The sequence below is a fragment of the Coregonus clupeaformis genome, unplaced genomic scaffold (genome assembly GCF_020615455.1).
Source record: "Coregonus clupeaformis isolate EN_2021a unplaced genomic scaffold, ASM2061545v1 scaf0117, whole genome shotgun sequence".
Taxonomy (NCBI): domain Eukaryota; kingdom Metazoa; phylum Chordata; class Actinopteri; order Salmoniformes; family Salmonidae; genus Coregonus; species Coregonus clupeaformis.
The window spans coordinates 244148-260331 of NW_025533572.1; positions in this window are offsets into that span (position 1 = coordinate 244148).

A 16184-nucleotide genomic window follows, 5' to 3' on the forward strand; every position below is an offset into this window, starting at 1 on the left:
GCTTAACATGGTTAAAACACAAAAGCACTTCTTACTGTAACAACTTAACATGGTTAAAACACTAAACCACTTCTTACTGTAACAACGTAACATGGTTAAAACACTAAACCACTTCTTACTGTAACAACTTAACATGGTTAAAACACTAAACCACTTCTTACTGGAACAACTTAACATGGTTAAAACACTAAAAAATTTAAGAAATAACTTAAACCACTTCTTACTGTAACAACTTAACATGGTTAAAACACTAAACCACTTCTTACTGGAACAACTTACCATGGTTAAAACACAAAACCACTTCTTACTGGAACAACTTACCATGGTTAAAACACAAAACCACTTCTTACTGGAACAACTTAACATGGTTAAAACACTAAACCACTTCTTACTGGAACAACTTAACATGGTTAAAACACTAAACCACTTCTTACTGTAACAACGTAACATGGTTAAAACACTAAAACACTTCTTACTGTAACAACTTAACATGGTTAAAACACTAAACCACTTCTTACTGGAACAACTTAACATGGTTAAAACACTAAACCACTTCTTACTGGAACAACTTAACATGGTTAAAACACAAAACCCCTTCTTACTGAATCAACTTAACATGGTTAAAACACTAAACCACTTCTTACTGTAACAACTTAACATGGTTAAAACACTAAACCACTTATTACTGTAAAAACTTAACATGGTTAAAACACTAAACCACTTCTTACTGGAACAACTTACCATGGTTAAAACACAAAACCACTTCTTACTGGAACAACTTAACATGGTTAAAACACAAAACCACTTCTTACTGGAACAACTTAACATGGTTAAAACACTAAACCACTTCTTACTGGAACAACTTACCATGGTTAAAACACAAAACCACTTCTTACTGTAACAACTTAACATGGTTAAAACACTAAACCACTTCTTACTGGAACAACTTAACATGGTTAAAACACTAAACCACTTCTTACTGTAACAACTTAACATGGTTAAAACACTAAACCACTTCTTAATGAATCAACTTAACATGGTTAAAACACAAAAGCACTTCTTACTGTAACAACTTAACATGGTTAAAACACTAAACCACTTCTTACTGGAACAACTTAACATGGTGAAAACACTAAACTACTTCTTACTGGAACAACTTAACATGGTTAAAACACAAAACCACTTCTTACTGTAACAACTTAACATGGTTAAAACACTAAACCACTTCTTACTGAATCAACTTAACATGGTTAAAACACTAAACCACTTCTTACTGTAACAACTTAACATGGTTAAAACACTAAACCACTTCTTACTGTAACAACTTAACATGGTTAAAACACTAAACCACTTCTTACTGGAACAACTTAACATGGTTAAAACACTAAACCACTTCTTACTGGAACAACTTAACATGGTTAAAACACAAAACCACTTCTTACTGTGTTACGAACCCCGTGGCTCTAAACATCTAGGGTGGATGGACATGAGACCCGTAACATAAATTATGCAAATTAGGAGTGTGGCATGGAACAGTGAGAACAAATATGACACAACAACCATGAACTACCGTCAAACATAAATGGTTTATTGCTGAACACACGGTAAAGGATTGGGAAAAAGGGCTGAGCAGGACCCAAGAAATGAAACCATAGTGTAAAACACCCCTAAACTGATCTTGCCTGCCTCAAGAACCGCTAGGCTACTGCTACCATACAAAAATACAGTGGGTGGTCCGCTCAGGTCTAACTAGTGTTTATAGACAGTTCTTTCTACGGGAAATGTATGCCCAAGGGCAGCTAGCTCAAACTCCCCTTTTCCCAGAAACACACAATAGTTACCAAACAGAGTAACCAGCAAATTAATGAGTACTCTCAACACAGGACATCACAGTATCCATTACTCACATACAAAACAGAGGTCTAACAAAATTACCAACCAGAGTAACCAGCAACTTAGTGAGTAAACAAAAACAGGACACCACAGTGTCCATACTCACATACGGAAATATTCTCTCTCTCTCTCAACAAACACAAGACTGGTTTTTATACAATGGGATGTGTGATTGAACAAAACGAGTAACAGGTGGTGCCATGCACAGGAATGTTCACTGATTGGTCCAATCAGCAGACACCTCAACGACCACCAATCAGGAACATACAGGACACCTGTGATTAGGGCAGAAGGAGAGAAACACACAAAAACACAGGATACCTGTATCCGTAACACTCCCACCCTTAAAAGAGCAAACCACAATTGTTTGCGACACACGTCACTATCACAACACCCAAATTCACAAATCATCCTGCGGGATAACAAAAAAACCTAGATCATTACACACGAGACAAAGCATCTGCCAACACATTATCCAACCCCTTTTTGTGGCGGATCTCCAAATTATAATTTTTGCACGACAAGTGCCCAACGCATAAGGCGTTGGTTCTGGTTGTACATCCGGTGGAGAAAAACTAAGGGGTTATGGTCAGTATAAACTATCACTGGTAATGCACTGGAACCAACATAAACTTCAAAGTACTGCAGAGCTAACAACAAAGCTAGAGCTTCTTGTTCAATGGTGGAATAGTTTGTCTGACATTTGTTAAATTTCCGTGAAAAATAACAGACAGGATGGTCCACTCCACTCTGGTCTTGCTGCAGTAGAACAGCCCCAGCACCTCTGGCACTTGCATCTACCTCCAGTTTAAACGGTCGTTCAAAATCTGGCGCAGCAAGAACAGGAGTACTACATAAGAGTGCTTTAGCAGTGTTGAAAGCAGTACGACAATCTTCAGACCATACAAATTTTCTGCGCGGACTGAGCAAATCCGTTAATGGAGCAACTACAGCAGAGAAATTTTTACAGAAACTACGGTAGTAGCCAACCATCCCTAAAAAAGCGGCGTAGCTCTCTTCTGGTGGTAGGTGAGGGAAATGCGTTTATAGCCGAGACCTTGGCATCTACAGGGCGCACCTGACCATGGCCGACCTGTTTACCAAGATAAGTAACAGTGGCCTTCCCAAACTCGCACTTTGCTAAGTTCAGGGTTAGAGAAGCGGTTGCTAGAGCGTTCACACACTACCCTTAGAGTGTTAACATGATCAGACCACTCAGTTGAATAAATTACCAGATCATCAAGGTAAGCACTACAATTAGGAACTCCAGCCAATACTGTGTTAACCAGGCGTTGGAAAGTGGCTGGTGCGTTCCGCATCCCAAATGCCATGACAGCATATTGTAGGAAATGATCTGGGGTCACAAAGGCAGAGATGTCGGAGGCACGTGGGGTTAACGGCACCTGCCAGTAACCTTTAGAAGATCTAGTTTGGTTACATAAGTAGCAGCACCAACAGTATCAATACAGTCATCCAGTCTGGGTAACGGGAACGAGTCGGGCACTGTGACAGCATTGACTTTCCGATAGTCCGTACATAATCTGGATGTCCCATCAGGTTTAGGAACCAGAATGCACGGAGAACTCCAAGGACTTGAACTTGGCATAGCCAGGTTATTCTCCAGCAAATAACCGACCTCACCCCTCATTATCTTTCTCTTAGAGACGTTGACACGATAAGGATGTTGCTTGATAGGTGCAGCGTTTCCAACATTAATGTCATGTTCTAACACATTTGTACATGTAGGAACATCATTAAAAAGACATGGAAAGCTGTGTAATAGTCTCACAATATCATCTGACTATCTGTCCGTTAAATGAATCAGGCTTGACGGGAGAGACAGCAGCATCTCTGAATTGGGCAATCTAGCACACTGCTGCTGAGTATTGCGCAACTCCAAACCATCTCCGTCCACATCATTAACATGACCTCCCACTACAGCCGTAGCAGCAATAGAGACAGCCGACTCGGCCAGTTTATCTGGACTGTCTACCTGAGTGACGGGTCTGGTGTGGTATGTCTTCAACATGTTAACGTGGCACACACGAGATTGGCGTTTTCTATCAGGAGTCTGTATCACGTAGTCAGTTTCACTTAGTTTCTTTTCAATGACATAAGGACCAGAGAAACGTGCTGACAATGACGCTCCTGGCACAGGCAACAATACAAGAACTCGGTCACCTGGCTGCAGTGAACGAGAAACAGCCTGTGTGTCATAGTGTCGTTTCATCCGTTTCTGTGAGGAAGACAGCGCTTCCTTTGCTAGAGCACAGGCAGCATGTAGGCGCTCACGAAAGCGACTAACGTAGTCCAACACATTTTCTTTCACACACAACTCTTGTGACAAAAACTGATCCTTAAGGACTTTCATAGGTCCTCTCATGGTGTGTCCAAACACCAGTTCAGCTGGGCTGAACCCTAGGGATTCCTGTACTGTCTCACGGACAGCAAACAAAACTAGAGGAACTCCCTCATCCCAATCTTTCTCAGATTCCAAACAATATTTACGGAGCATAGACTTCAGGGTCTGATGCCAACGTTCAAGCGCACCCTGAGACTCTGGGTGATATGCGCTTGACACACGGTGTGTAACTGACAAGGATTTTAACACTTGTTTGAACAGTGTAGAAAGGAAATTCGTACCCTGATCAGTTTGTATCACCTTAGGTAACCCAAAAGTTGAGAAGAATTTGATCAACGCTTTACTCACCACCGGAGCAGTAATCCTTCGCAGAGGAATGGCCTCTGGGTACCTGGTGGCCACACACATAATTGTCAACATAAACTGGTTACCAGATTTTGTTTTTGGTAATGGTCCAACACAATCAACCATCACATGTTCGAAGGGTTCACCTATGGCCGGTATGGGACAAAGAGGCGCGGGGGAAATAACCTGGTTCGGTTTCCCAGTTACTTGACAGGTGTGGCAAGTCCGACAGAACTGAGCCACATCTTGCTTTAAACCAGGCCAAAAGAAATGTCGCAAAACGCGATCATAAGTCTTGGTGACTCCCAGATGTCCGGACCACTGGTGATCATGAGCGAGGGATAAAACATTTTGTCGAAAGGCTGTAGGAATCATTATTTGGTAAACAGCATTCCAATCTTCGCCAGCGTCAACATGGGATGTCCATTTACGCATGAGGAGATTACCATCAATGAAGTATGCCATGTTTTTCTTCTTTAGCTCCTCCTCTGAGACAACACTAGAAAAACATTTAGCCAGGCTAATGTCAACCTGTTGGTTAGCGATCAGCTGCTCACGAGTAACTGGTAACTGTATTGCCTCAGCAACAAGTTCCACATCCTTCTTCCTTTCTCTGGACTGTTGGTCAGACTGCACCAGCTTACCAGAGGTAGCACCCGAACTATCCTCTGGGTCACACTCTCTGAATAGAATCGTGTTCGACAAATCTATCACTTCACCCACTTGTCGTGCTTGAGCACGTGTGACAGCACAAGCGGGGAACACATCTGGATAACCCTGTGCCCAGCTCCTCGGAGAGAGACTGGTCACTTTTATCCAATACCTCCAATACGGGTATCACCTTTCCTCCGGCAATATCGTTGCCCATTATAAATGTCACACCTTTTACTGGCAACATAGGACGTACGCCAACTCTGAACAATCCACTGACTAACTCCAGAGTGTACGTTCACAAAGTGCAATGGCACTGGAACAAATCCCATTTCAATTCCTTGTACTAACACACTGGAACCACAATATGTATTATTAGACAAGGGCAACACATCAGCTAGTATGAACGACTGCGCCGCACCAGTATCCCTGAGGATTCTAACTGGACGCTGAGACGCCGTCATCTGATATAGAAACAAACCCCTCAAAAATGAACGGTTCATAACTGTGATCTGGGACAGGGACTTTCAAACCACATTCAGTATGAGGCCTCTGTCTTGATTCCGGCCTTACAACCGTACGAATCAGCCCAACACCCGTTGGCGGCCTGGCGTGCTGAGGCATCCCCGGTTTGCGTTTAAGCAAAAAGCAATCACTAACCAAATGTCCCACCTTATGACAATAGAAACAGTGACGCACATCTTTTGGGCGTGCTGGATGTACTGCTGGTCGACTAGGATTAAAAGTTAGCAACTCCGCAGCCCTGCTCTCCGTACGAGCCGAAAACACGCTCTTATGCGTCAACACAAACTCGTCTGCCAATACAGACGCTTCCGACAGTGAGGATACTTTCTGTTCGTTCAGATAAACTACAATGCGTTCGGTAAGCAATTTTTAAACTCTTCTAACAAGATTAACTCCCGTAGAGAGTTAAAATCAGTTACCTTACTAGCACTGTGCCATTTGTCAAACAGATTTCCTTTGTCTCTAGCAAACTCCACATAAGTCTGAGTAGGAGACTTTTTATGAGACCTAAATCTCTGTCGATATGCCTCAGGAACAAGCTCATAGGCACGAAGAACAGTAGCTTTGACCACTTCATAATTCAAACTGTCTTCAAGAGGTAGCGCTGCCAGAACCTCTTGGGCTTTACCTGTTAGTTTACACTGAAGTAATAGGCACCATACCTCTTCGGGCCATTTCAATGCTACCGCTATACGTTCAAACACACTGAAATAGGAATCAACCTCTGACTCCCTGAACACAGGTACCAAGGTGATCTGCCTACTAATATCAAACGTAGCAGATGACACAGCTGGTGAGGATGGCTCACTAGCAGGCATAGTATGAGCAGAGACTAACCTCGCTGTTTCTGCCTCCAGTTCCATTTTACGCAACTCCAGTTCCATCTTACGCGTCTCCAGTTCTTGATCAAGCCTACGCGTCTCCAGTTCCATCTTACGCGTCTCCAGTTCCTGATCAAGCCTACGCGTTTCCAGCTCTGCCTCTAGCTTACGCGTCTCCTGTTCCTGATCAAGCCTACGCGTTTCCAGTTTGTCTAGCCTGATTTGTGCCCGCTCTTCCGCCTCCATTTGGAGCCGTGTCGAGCGGACATCCATCCTGGCATCACTGTCAGTCAGTGGGGAGAGTGGGTCATAACGGGGCAATGTGGCTGGAGCCTTAGTCTCGTCCTCAGACACTGATGGGCTTACAGGAACAGCAACCACATCCCCTACAGGAGCAGCAGACTCAGGCGGCGGTAACTCAAGCACTCGCTCGTTCAACAATATCGCTAGCACTACTTCCCTAACTTCTGCTTTCACTAAACCCCTCGGTATGGGTACAGAAAAGTGGTCAGCCAAAGCCTGTAGATCCACTCTACGGCAATTATCAAAAACCTCCCACGTAGGGTTTTCCAAAAATGCATCCAACTCAAAAGTAGCCATTCTACTAGCAACACGAGCCGTCGAATACTGAACACACAAAAAAAACAGGTAGTACAGCTGCCAAGCTCAACACTGAACCAGACACTTACTAATTTGCATGAGTAGCATGGGATAGATCCCGGACGAACCCCCACTTTATGTTACGAACCCCGTGGCTCTAAACATCTAGGGTGGATGGACATGAGACCCGTAACATAAATTATGCAAATTAGGAGTGTGGCATGGAACAGTGAGAACAAATATGACACAACAACCATGAACTACCGTCAAACATAAATGGTTTATTGCTGAACACACGGTAAAGGATTGGGAAAAAGGGCTGAGCAGGACCCAAGAAATGAAACCATAGTGTAAAACACCCCTAAACTGATCTTGCCTGCCTCAAGAACCGCTAGGCTACTGCTACCATACAAAAATACAGTGGGTGGTCCGCTCATGTCTAACTAGTGTTTATAGACAGTTCTTTCTACGGGAAATGTATGCCCAAGGGCAGCTAGCTCAAACTCCCCTTTTCCCAGAAACACACAATAGTTACCAAACAGAGTAACCAGCAAATTAATGAGTACTCTCAACACAGGACATCACAGTATCCATTACTCACATACAAAACAGAGGTCTAACAAAATTACCAACCAGAGTAACCAGCAACTTAGTGAGTAAACAAAAACCGGACACCACAGTGTCCATACTCACATACGGAAATATTCTCTCTCTCTCTCAACAAACACAAGACTGGTTTTTATACAATGGGATGTGTGATTGAACAAAACGAGTAACAGGTGGTGCCATGCACAGGAATGTTCACTGATTGGTCCAATCAGCAGACACCTCAACGACCACCAATCAGGAACATACAGGACACCTGTGATTAGGGCAGAAGGAGAGAAACACACAAAAACACAGGATACCTGTATCCGTAACATACTGTAACAACTTAACATGGTTAAAACACTAAACCACTTCTTACTGAATCAACGTAACATGGTTAAAACACTAAACCACTTCTTACTGTAACAACTTAACATGGTTAAAACACTAAACCACTTCTTACTGTAACAACTTACCATGGTTAAAACACAAAACCATTTATTACTGTAACAACTTAAACATGGTTAAAACACTAAACCACTTCTTACTGGAACAACTTATTATGGTTAAAACACTAAACCACTTCTTACTGGAACAACTTAACATGGTTAAAACACTAAACCACTTATTACTGTAACAACTTAACATGGTTAAAACACTAAACCACTTCTTACTGTAACAACTTAACATGGTTAAAACACTAAACCACTTCTTAATGAATCAACTTAACATGGTTAAAACACAAAAGCACTTCTTACTGTAACAACTTAACATGGTTAAAACACTAAACCACTTCTTACTGTAATAACGTAACATGGTTAAAACACTAAAACACTTCTTACTGTAACAACTTAAACATGGTTAAAACACTAAACCACTTCTTACTGTAACAACTTAACATGGTGAAAACACTAAACCACTTCTTACTGTAATAACGTAACATGGTTAAAACACTAAAACACTTCTTACTGTAACAACTTAAACATGGTTAAAACACTAAACCACTTCTTACTGGAACAACTTAACATGGTGAAAACACTAAACTACTTCTTACTGTAACAACTTAACATGGTTAAAACACAAAACCACTTCTTACTGGAACAACTTAACATGGTTAAAACACTAAACCACTTCTTACTGGAACAACTTAACATGGTTAAAACACTAAACCACTTATTACTGTAACAACTTAACATGGTTAAAACACTAAACCACTTCTTACTGTAACAACTTAACATGGTTAAAACACTAAAACACTTCTTACTGTAACAACTTAACATGGTTAAATCACTAAACCACTTATTACTGTAACAACTTAACATGGTTAAAACACTAAACCACTTCTTACTGGAACAACTTACCATGGTTAAAACACAAAACCACTTCTTACTGGAACAACTTAACATGGTTAAAACACTAAACCACTTCATACTGGAACAACTTAACATGGTTAAAACACTAAACCACTTCTTACTGTAACAACTTAACATGGTTCAAACACTAAACCACTTCTTACTGGAACAACTTAACATGGTTAAAACACAAAACCACTTCTTACTGTAACAACTTAACATGGTTAAAACACTAAACCACTTCTTACTGTAATAACGTAACATGGTTAAAACACTAAAACACTTCTTACTGTAACAACTTAAACATGGTTAAAACACTAAAACACTTCTTACTGTAACAACTTAACATGGTTAAAACACTAAACCACTTCTTACTGTAACAACTTACCATGGTTAAAACACAAAACCATTTATTACTGTAACAACTTAACATGGTTAAAACACAAAACCACTTCTTACTGGAACAACTTATTATGGTTAAAACACTAAACCACTTATTACTGTAACAACTTAACATGGTTAAAACACTAAACCACTTATTACTGTAACAACTTAACATGGTTAAAACACTAAACCACTTCTTACTGTAACAACTTAACATGGTTAAAACACTAAACCACTTCTTAATGAATCAACTTAACATGGTTAAAACACAAAAGCACTTCTTACTGTAACAACTTAACATGGTTAAAACACTAAACCACTTCTTACTGTAATAACGTAACATGGTTAAAACACTAAAACACTTCTTACTGTAACAACTTAAACATGGTTAAAACACTAAACCACTTCTTACTGTAACAACTTAACATGGTGAAAACACTAAACCACTTCTTACTGTAATAACGTAACATGGTTAAAACACTAAAACACTTCTTACTGTAACAACTTAAACATGGTTAAAACACTAAACCACTTCTTACTGGAACAACTTAACATGGTGAAAACACTAAACTACTTCTTACTGTAACAACTTAACATGGTTAAAACACAAAACCACTTCTTACTGGAACAACTTAACATGGTTAAAACACTAAACCACTTCTTACTGTAACAACTTAACATGGTTAAAACACTAAACCACTTCTTACTGTAATAACGTAACATGGTTAAAACACTAAAACACTTCTTACTGTAACAACTTAAACATGGTTAAAACACTAAACCACTTCTTACTGTAACAACTTAACATGGTGAAAACACTAAACCACTTCTTACTGTAATAACGTAACATGGTTAAAACACTAAAACACTTCTTACTGTAACAACTTAAACATGGTTAAAACACTAAACCACTTCTTACTGGAACAACTTAACATGGTGAAAACACTAAACTACTTCTTACTGTAACAACTTAACATGGTTAAAACACAAAACCACTTCTTACTGGAACAACTTAACATGGTTAAAACACTAAACCACTTCTTACTGGAACAACTTAACATGGTTAAAACACTAAACCACTTATTACTGTAACAACTTAACATGGTTAAAACACTAAACCACTTCTTACTGTAACAACTTAACATGGTTAAAACACTAAAACACTTCTTAATGAATCAACTTAACATGGTTAAAACACAAAAGCACTTCTTACTGTAACAACTTAACATGGTTAAAACACTAAACCACTTCTTACTGTAATAACGTAACATGGTTAAAACACTAAAACACTTCTTACTGTAACAACTTAAACATGGTTAAAACACTAAACCACTTCTTACTGGAACAACTTAACATGGTTAAAACACAAAACCACTTCTTACTGTAACAACTTAACATGGTTAAAACACTAAACCACTTCTTACTGAATCAACGTAACATGGTTAAAACACTAAACCACTTCTTACTGTAACAACTTAACATGGTTAAATCACTAAACCACTTATTACTGTAACAACTTAACATGGTTAAAACACTAAACCACTTCTTACTGGAACAACTTACCATGGTTAAAACACAAAACCACTTCTTACTGGAACAACTTAACATGGTTAAAACACAAAACCACTTCTTACTGGAACAACTTAACATGGTTAAAACACTAAACCACTTCTTACTGTAACAACTTAACATGGTTCAAACACTAAACCACTTCTTACTGGAACAACTTAACATGGTTAAAACACAAAACCACTTCTTACTGTAACAACTTAACATGGTTAAAACACTAAACCACTTCTTACTGTAATAACGTAACATGGTTAAAACACTAAAACACTTCTTACTGTAACAACTTAAACATGGTTAAAACACTAAAACACTTCTTACTGTAACAACTTAACATGGTTAAAACACTAAACCACTTCTTACTGTAACAACTTACCATGGTTAAAACACAAAACCATTTATTACTGTAACAACTTAACATGGTTAAAACACAAAACCACTTCTTACTGGAACAACTTATTATGGTTAAAACACTAAACCACTTCTTACTGGAACAACTTAACATGGTTAAAACACTAAACCACTTATTACTGTAACAACTTAACATGGTTAAAACACTAAACCACTTCTTACTGTAACAACTTAACATGGTTAAAACACTAAACCACTTCTTAATGAATCAACTTAACATGGTTAAAACACAAAAGCACTTCTTACTGTAACAACTTAACATGGTTAAAACACTAAACCACTTCTTACTGTAATAACGTAACATGGTTAAAACACTAAAACACTTCTTACTGTAACAACTTAAACATGGTTAAAACACTAAACCACTTCTTACTGTAACAACTTAACATGGTGAAAACACTAAACCACTTTTTACTGTAATAACGTAACATGGTTAAAACACTAAAACACTTCTTACTGTAACAACTTAAACATGGTTAAAACACTAAACCACTTCTTACTGGAACAACTTAACATGGTGAAAACACTAAACTACTTCTTACTGGAACAACTTAACATGGTTAAAACACAAAACCACTTCTTACTGTAACAACTTAACATGGTTAAAACACTAAACCACTTCTTACTGAATCAACGTAACATGGTTAAAACACTAAACCACTTCTTACTGTAACAACTTAACATGGTTAAATCACTAAACCACTTATTACTGTAACAACTTAACATGGTTAAAACACTAAACCACTTCTTACTGGAACAACTTACCATGGTTAAAACACAAAACCACTTCTTACTGGAACAACTTAACATGGTTAAAACACTAAACCACTTCTTACTGGAACAACTTAACATGGTTAAAACACTAAACCACTTCTTACTGTAACAACTTAACATGGTTCAAACACTAAACCACTTCTTACTGGAACAACTTAACATGGTTAAAACACAAAACCACTTCTTACTGGAACAACTTAACATGGTTAAAACACTAAACCACTTCTTACTGTAAGAACTGATAGTTGTTCCGCTACCTAAGAATAGTAAAGCCCCCTTTCCTGGTTCAAATACCCGACCAATCAGCCTGTTACCAACCCTTAGTAAAGTTTTTTTTGACCAGATACAATGCTATTTTACAGTAAACAAATAGATAACATACTTTTAGCACGCTTATAGGGAAGAACATTCAACAAGCACAGCACTTACACAAATGACTGATGATTGGCTGAGAGAAATTCATGATAAAAAGATTGTGGGGGCTGTTTTTTTAGACTTCAGTGCGGCTTTTGACATTATCGATCATAGTCTGCTGCTGGAAAAACGTATGTGTTATGGCTTTACACCCCCTGCTATATTGTGGATAAAGAGTTACAGTTGAAGTCGGAAGTTTACATACACTTAGGTTGGAGTCATTAAAACTTGTTTTTCAACCATTCCACAAATGTCTTGTTAATAAACTATAGTTTTGGCAAGTCGGTTAGGACATCTACTTTGTGCATGACACAAGTAATTTTTCCAACAATTGTTTACAGACAGATTATTTCACTTATAATTCACTGTATCACAATTCCAGTGGGTTAGAAGTTTACATACAGTAAGTTGCCTGTGCCTTTAAACAGCTTAGAAAATTCCAGAATATGATGTCATGGCTTTAGAAGCTTCTGATAGGCTAATTGACATCATTTGAGTCAATTGGAGGTGTACCTGTGGATGTATTTCAAGGCCTACCTTCAAACTCAGTGCCTCTTTGCTTGACATCATGGGAAAATCAAAATAAATCAGCCTAGACCTCAGAAAAATAATTGTAGACCTCCACAAGTCTGGTTCATCCTCGGGATACGCAAGTATAAACACCATGGGACCACACAGCCGTCATACCGCTCAGGAAGGAGATCTCCTAGAGATAAACGTACTTTGGTGCGAAAAGTGCAAATCAATCCCAGAACAACAGCAAAGGACCTTGTGAAGATGCTGAAGGAAACAGGTACAAAAGTATCTATATCCACATTAAAACGAGTCCTATATCAACATAACCTGAAAGGCCACTCAGCAAGGAAGAAGCCATTGCAACAAAACTGCCATAAAAAAGCCAGACTACGGTTTGCAACTGCACATGGGGACAAAGATCGTACTTTTTGGAGAAATGTCCTCTGGTCTGATTAAACAAAAATAGAACTTTTTGGCCATAATGACCATCGTTATGTTTGGAGGAAAAAGGGGGTAGCTTGCAAGCCGAAGAACACCATCCCAACCATGAAGCACGGGGGTGGCAGCATCATGCTGTGGGGGTGCTTTGCTGCAGGAGGGACTGGTGCACTTCACAAAATAGATGGCATCATGAGGAAGGAAAATTATGTGGATATATTGAAGCAACACCTGTAATGATGTCATGTCATAGTATTGTGAGGACAGGGAAAGAGTTAAGAGATGAGTGGTTTGGGGCCATGAAGTCTACATTCCATTATGTCAAAGGAGATTAGTGATAGCATGAGTGATGTTTAGGATAGCATGAGTGATGTTTAGGATAGCATGAGTGATGTTTAGGATACTGACTTGGGGTAAAGAGTGATGAATATCAAAGGCAGGGAGTGCCCATGGAGACTTGCCAGATGGATGCCAGGAAGATGGTAATAAAGGGTATATAAGGTAGAGTGTCTTTGTTCAAGTTAGTTCAACTGACGAAGGGCAAAGCCATGTCCGTTTGTAAAGATGAACCCACGAGCTCGTGATTCAATAAATACTTGGCATGAAATCTCCACAGAATGTCTAAGTATATCCTTGCATCCTTGTTTCTTTGATGGCCGAGAAACTCATCATAACAGATTGGCGTCTAAACGAACAGGATGCAGTTCGCAGCTCAACTAACAGGTAAGCAGACTTTCATTTTTTGGGATTATGTCAAAATCTGCTTATCTGTTGTAAAGCTGAACTGTAACGAACTTTAAAATTCAATATTTTTGAAGGGGGACGATGAGTTGTATTGAATTATGTAAAGGGATGCAAGGAGGAATATATAATTTGACTATTACATGGTGCTACGATTCAAATTAGAGTGTGGTCGAAGTAAGGAGTAAATGCAACAGAATAGTGAGAGATTAGGCGCAGGGCACCTTTAATATGATTTAAAACATTATATTATAAAGAGAGAGTAGGCGCAGAGCACCTTTAATATGATTTAAAACATTATATTATAAAGAGAGATTAGGCACAGGGCACCTTTAATATGATTTAAAACATTATATTATAAAGAGAGATTAGGCGCAGAGCACCTTTAATATGATTTAAAACATTATATTATAAAGAGAGATTAGGCACAGAGCACCTTTAATATGATTTAAAACATTATATTATAAAGAGAGATTAGGCACAGTGTCACGGTTTCGGCCGAGGCTGCCTCTCTCCCTTGTTCGGGCAGGCTTCGGCGTTCGTTGTCTCCGGAATACTAGCTGCCACCGTTGTATGTTTCATGTTCGTTTGCTTTTGTCTGTTTGTTGTGACACCTGTTCTCGTTTAGCGTAATTAGTGTCCTATAAGTTTCTCGTTGTGTTTGTCTAGTGTTGTGTGTTATTGATTTAGGTCTGTCGTGTGTTGGGCTTGTATTTTGCTATTTCGCTCGGTTGAGCTTCCCTCCACTGCGTTGGAGCGTTTACGCACCTGTTTAGTGCGCCTTTTGTTTTGTTCGCCTTCGTGCGTAATTTCGCCTTCGGGCAAGTCTGTTCGTAATTTTCCTTGTTGGAAATTGACTAAAGTCTTTTGGACTATACTTCGGTGTCCTGCGTTTGATTCCACCACTACACCCACCTACAGCATTCGTGACAGAATAACACACCTTGAAGAATGGAATCAGCAGGAGCCGCAGCAGCCCAGGCGACGCTGGAGGACAAGGTCCGGGAACAAAGTGACCAGATCCTGCAGATGGGGACCGCACTGCAGGAGGTGATCACCACCATCCGAGGCTGGGGGACGCCTCCACCGCCATCCTCCCTGTCAGCACCATTGGCCAGTCAGCCCATTCCCGCACCGGAACCCCGAAGGGAGTCCGACTCTCGCTCCCGAGGGCCTACGATGGGACCGCGGCCGGGTGTCAGGGATTCCTTCTCCAGGTGGAGCTGTACCTGGCCACCGTGCACCCGGCGCCCACCCGTGCACCCGGCGTGTCCGCCCTGATCTCCTGCCTTTCCGGGAAGGCGTTGGAATGGGCCAACGCGGAGTGGAGGAGGATCGACGCGGACACCATCACATACGACGAGTTCTCCCGCCGCTTCAGGGCGGTGTTTGACCATCCCCCGGAGGGGAAAGCGGCGGGGGAGCGTCTGGTCTTCCTCCGGCAGGGGAGGAGGAGTGCCCAGGAGTTCGCCCTAGAATTCCGTACTCTAGCGGCAGATGCAGGGTGGAATGAGCGGGCTCTCGTCGATCACTACAGATGTAGTCTACGAGAGGACGTCCGTCGGGAGCTGGCCTGTAGGGACACCAGCCTCTCGTTCGACCAGTTGGTCGACATGTCCATCAGGCTGGATAATCTGCTAGCTACCCGCGGACGTCCCCGAGGGGGTCCGTCCATTTCACCCTCCAGCGCCTCCGAGCCGTGCCCCATGGAGCTCGGGCGCTGGCGCTAGAGAGAGGAGGGGTCGGCTTACTAGGGGGTCCACCTCCTGCACCAACTGTGGTCGGGAGGACACACCGCGGCTA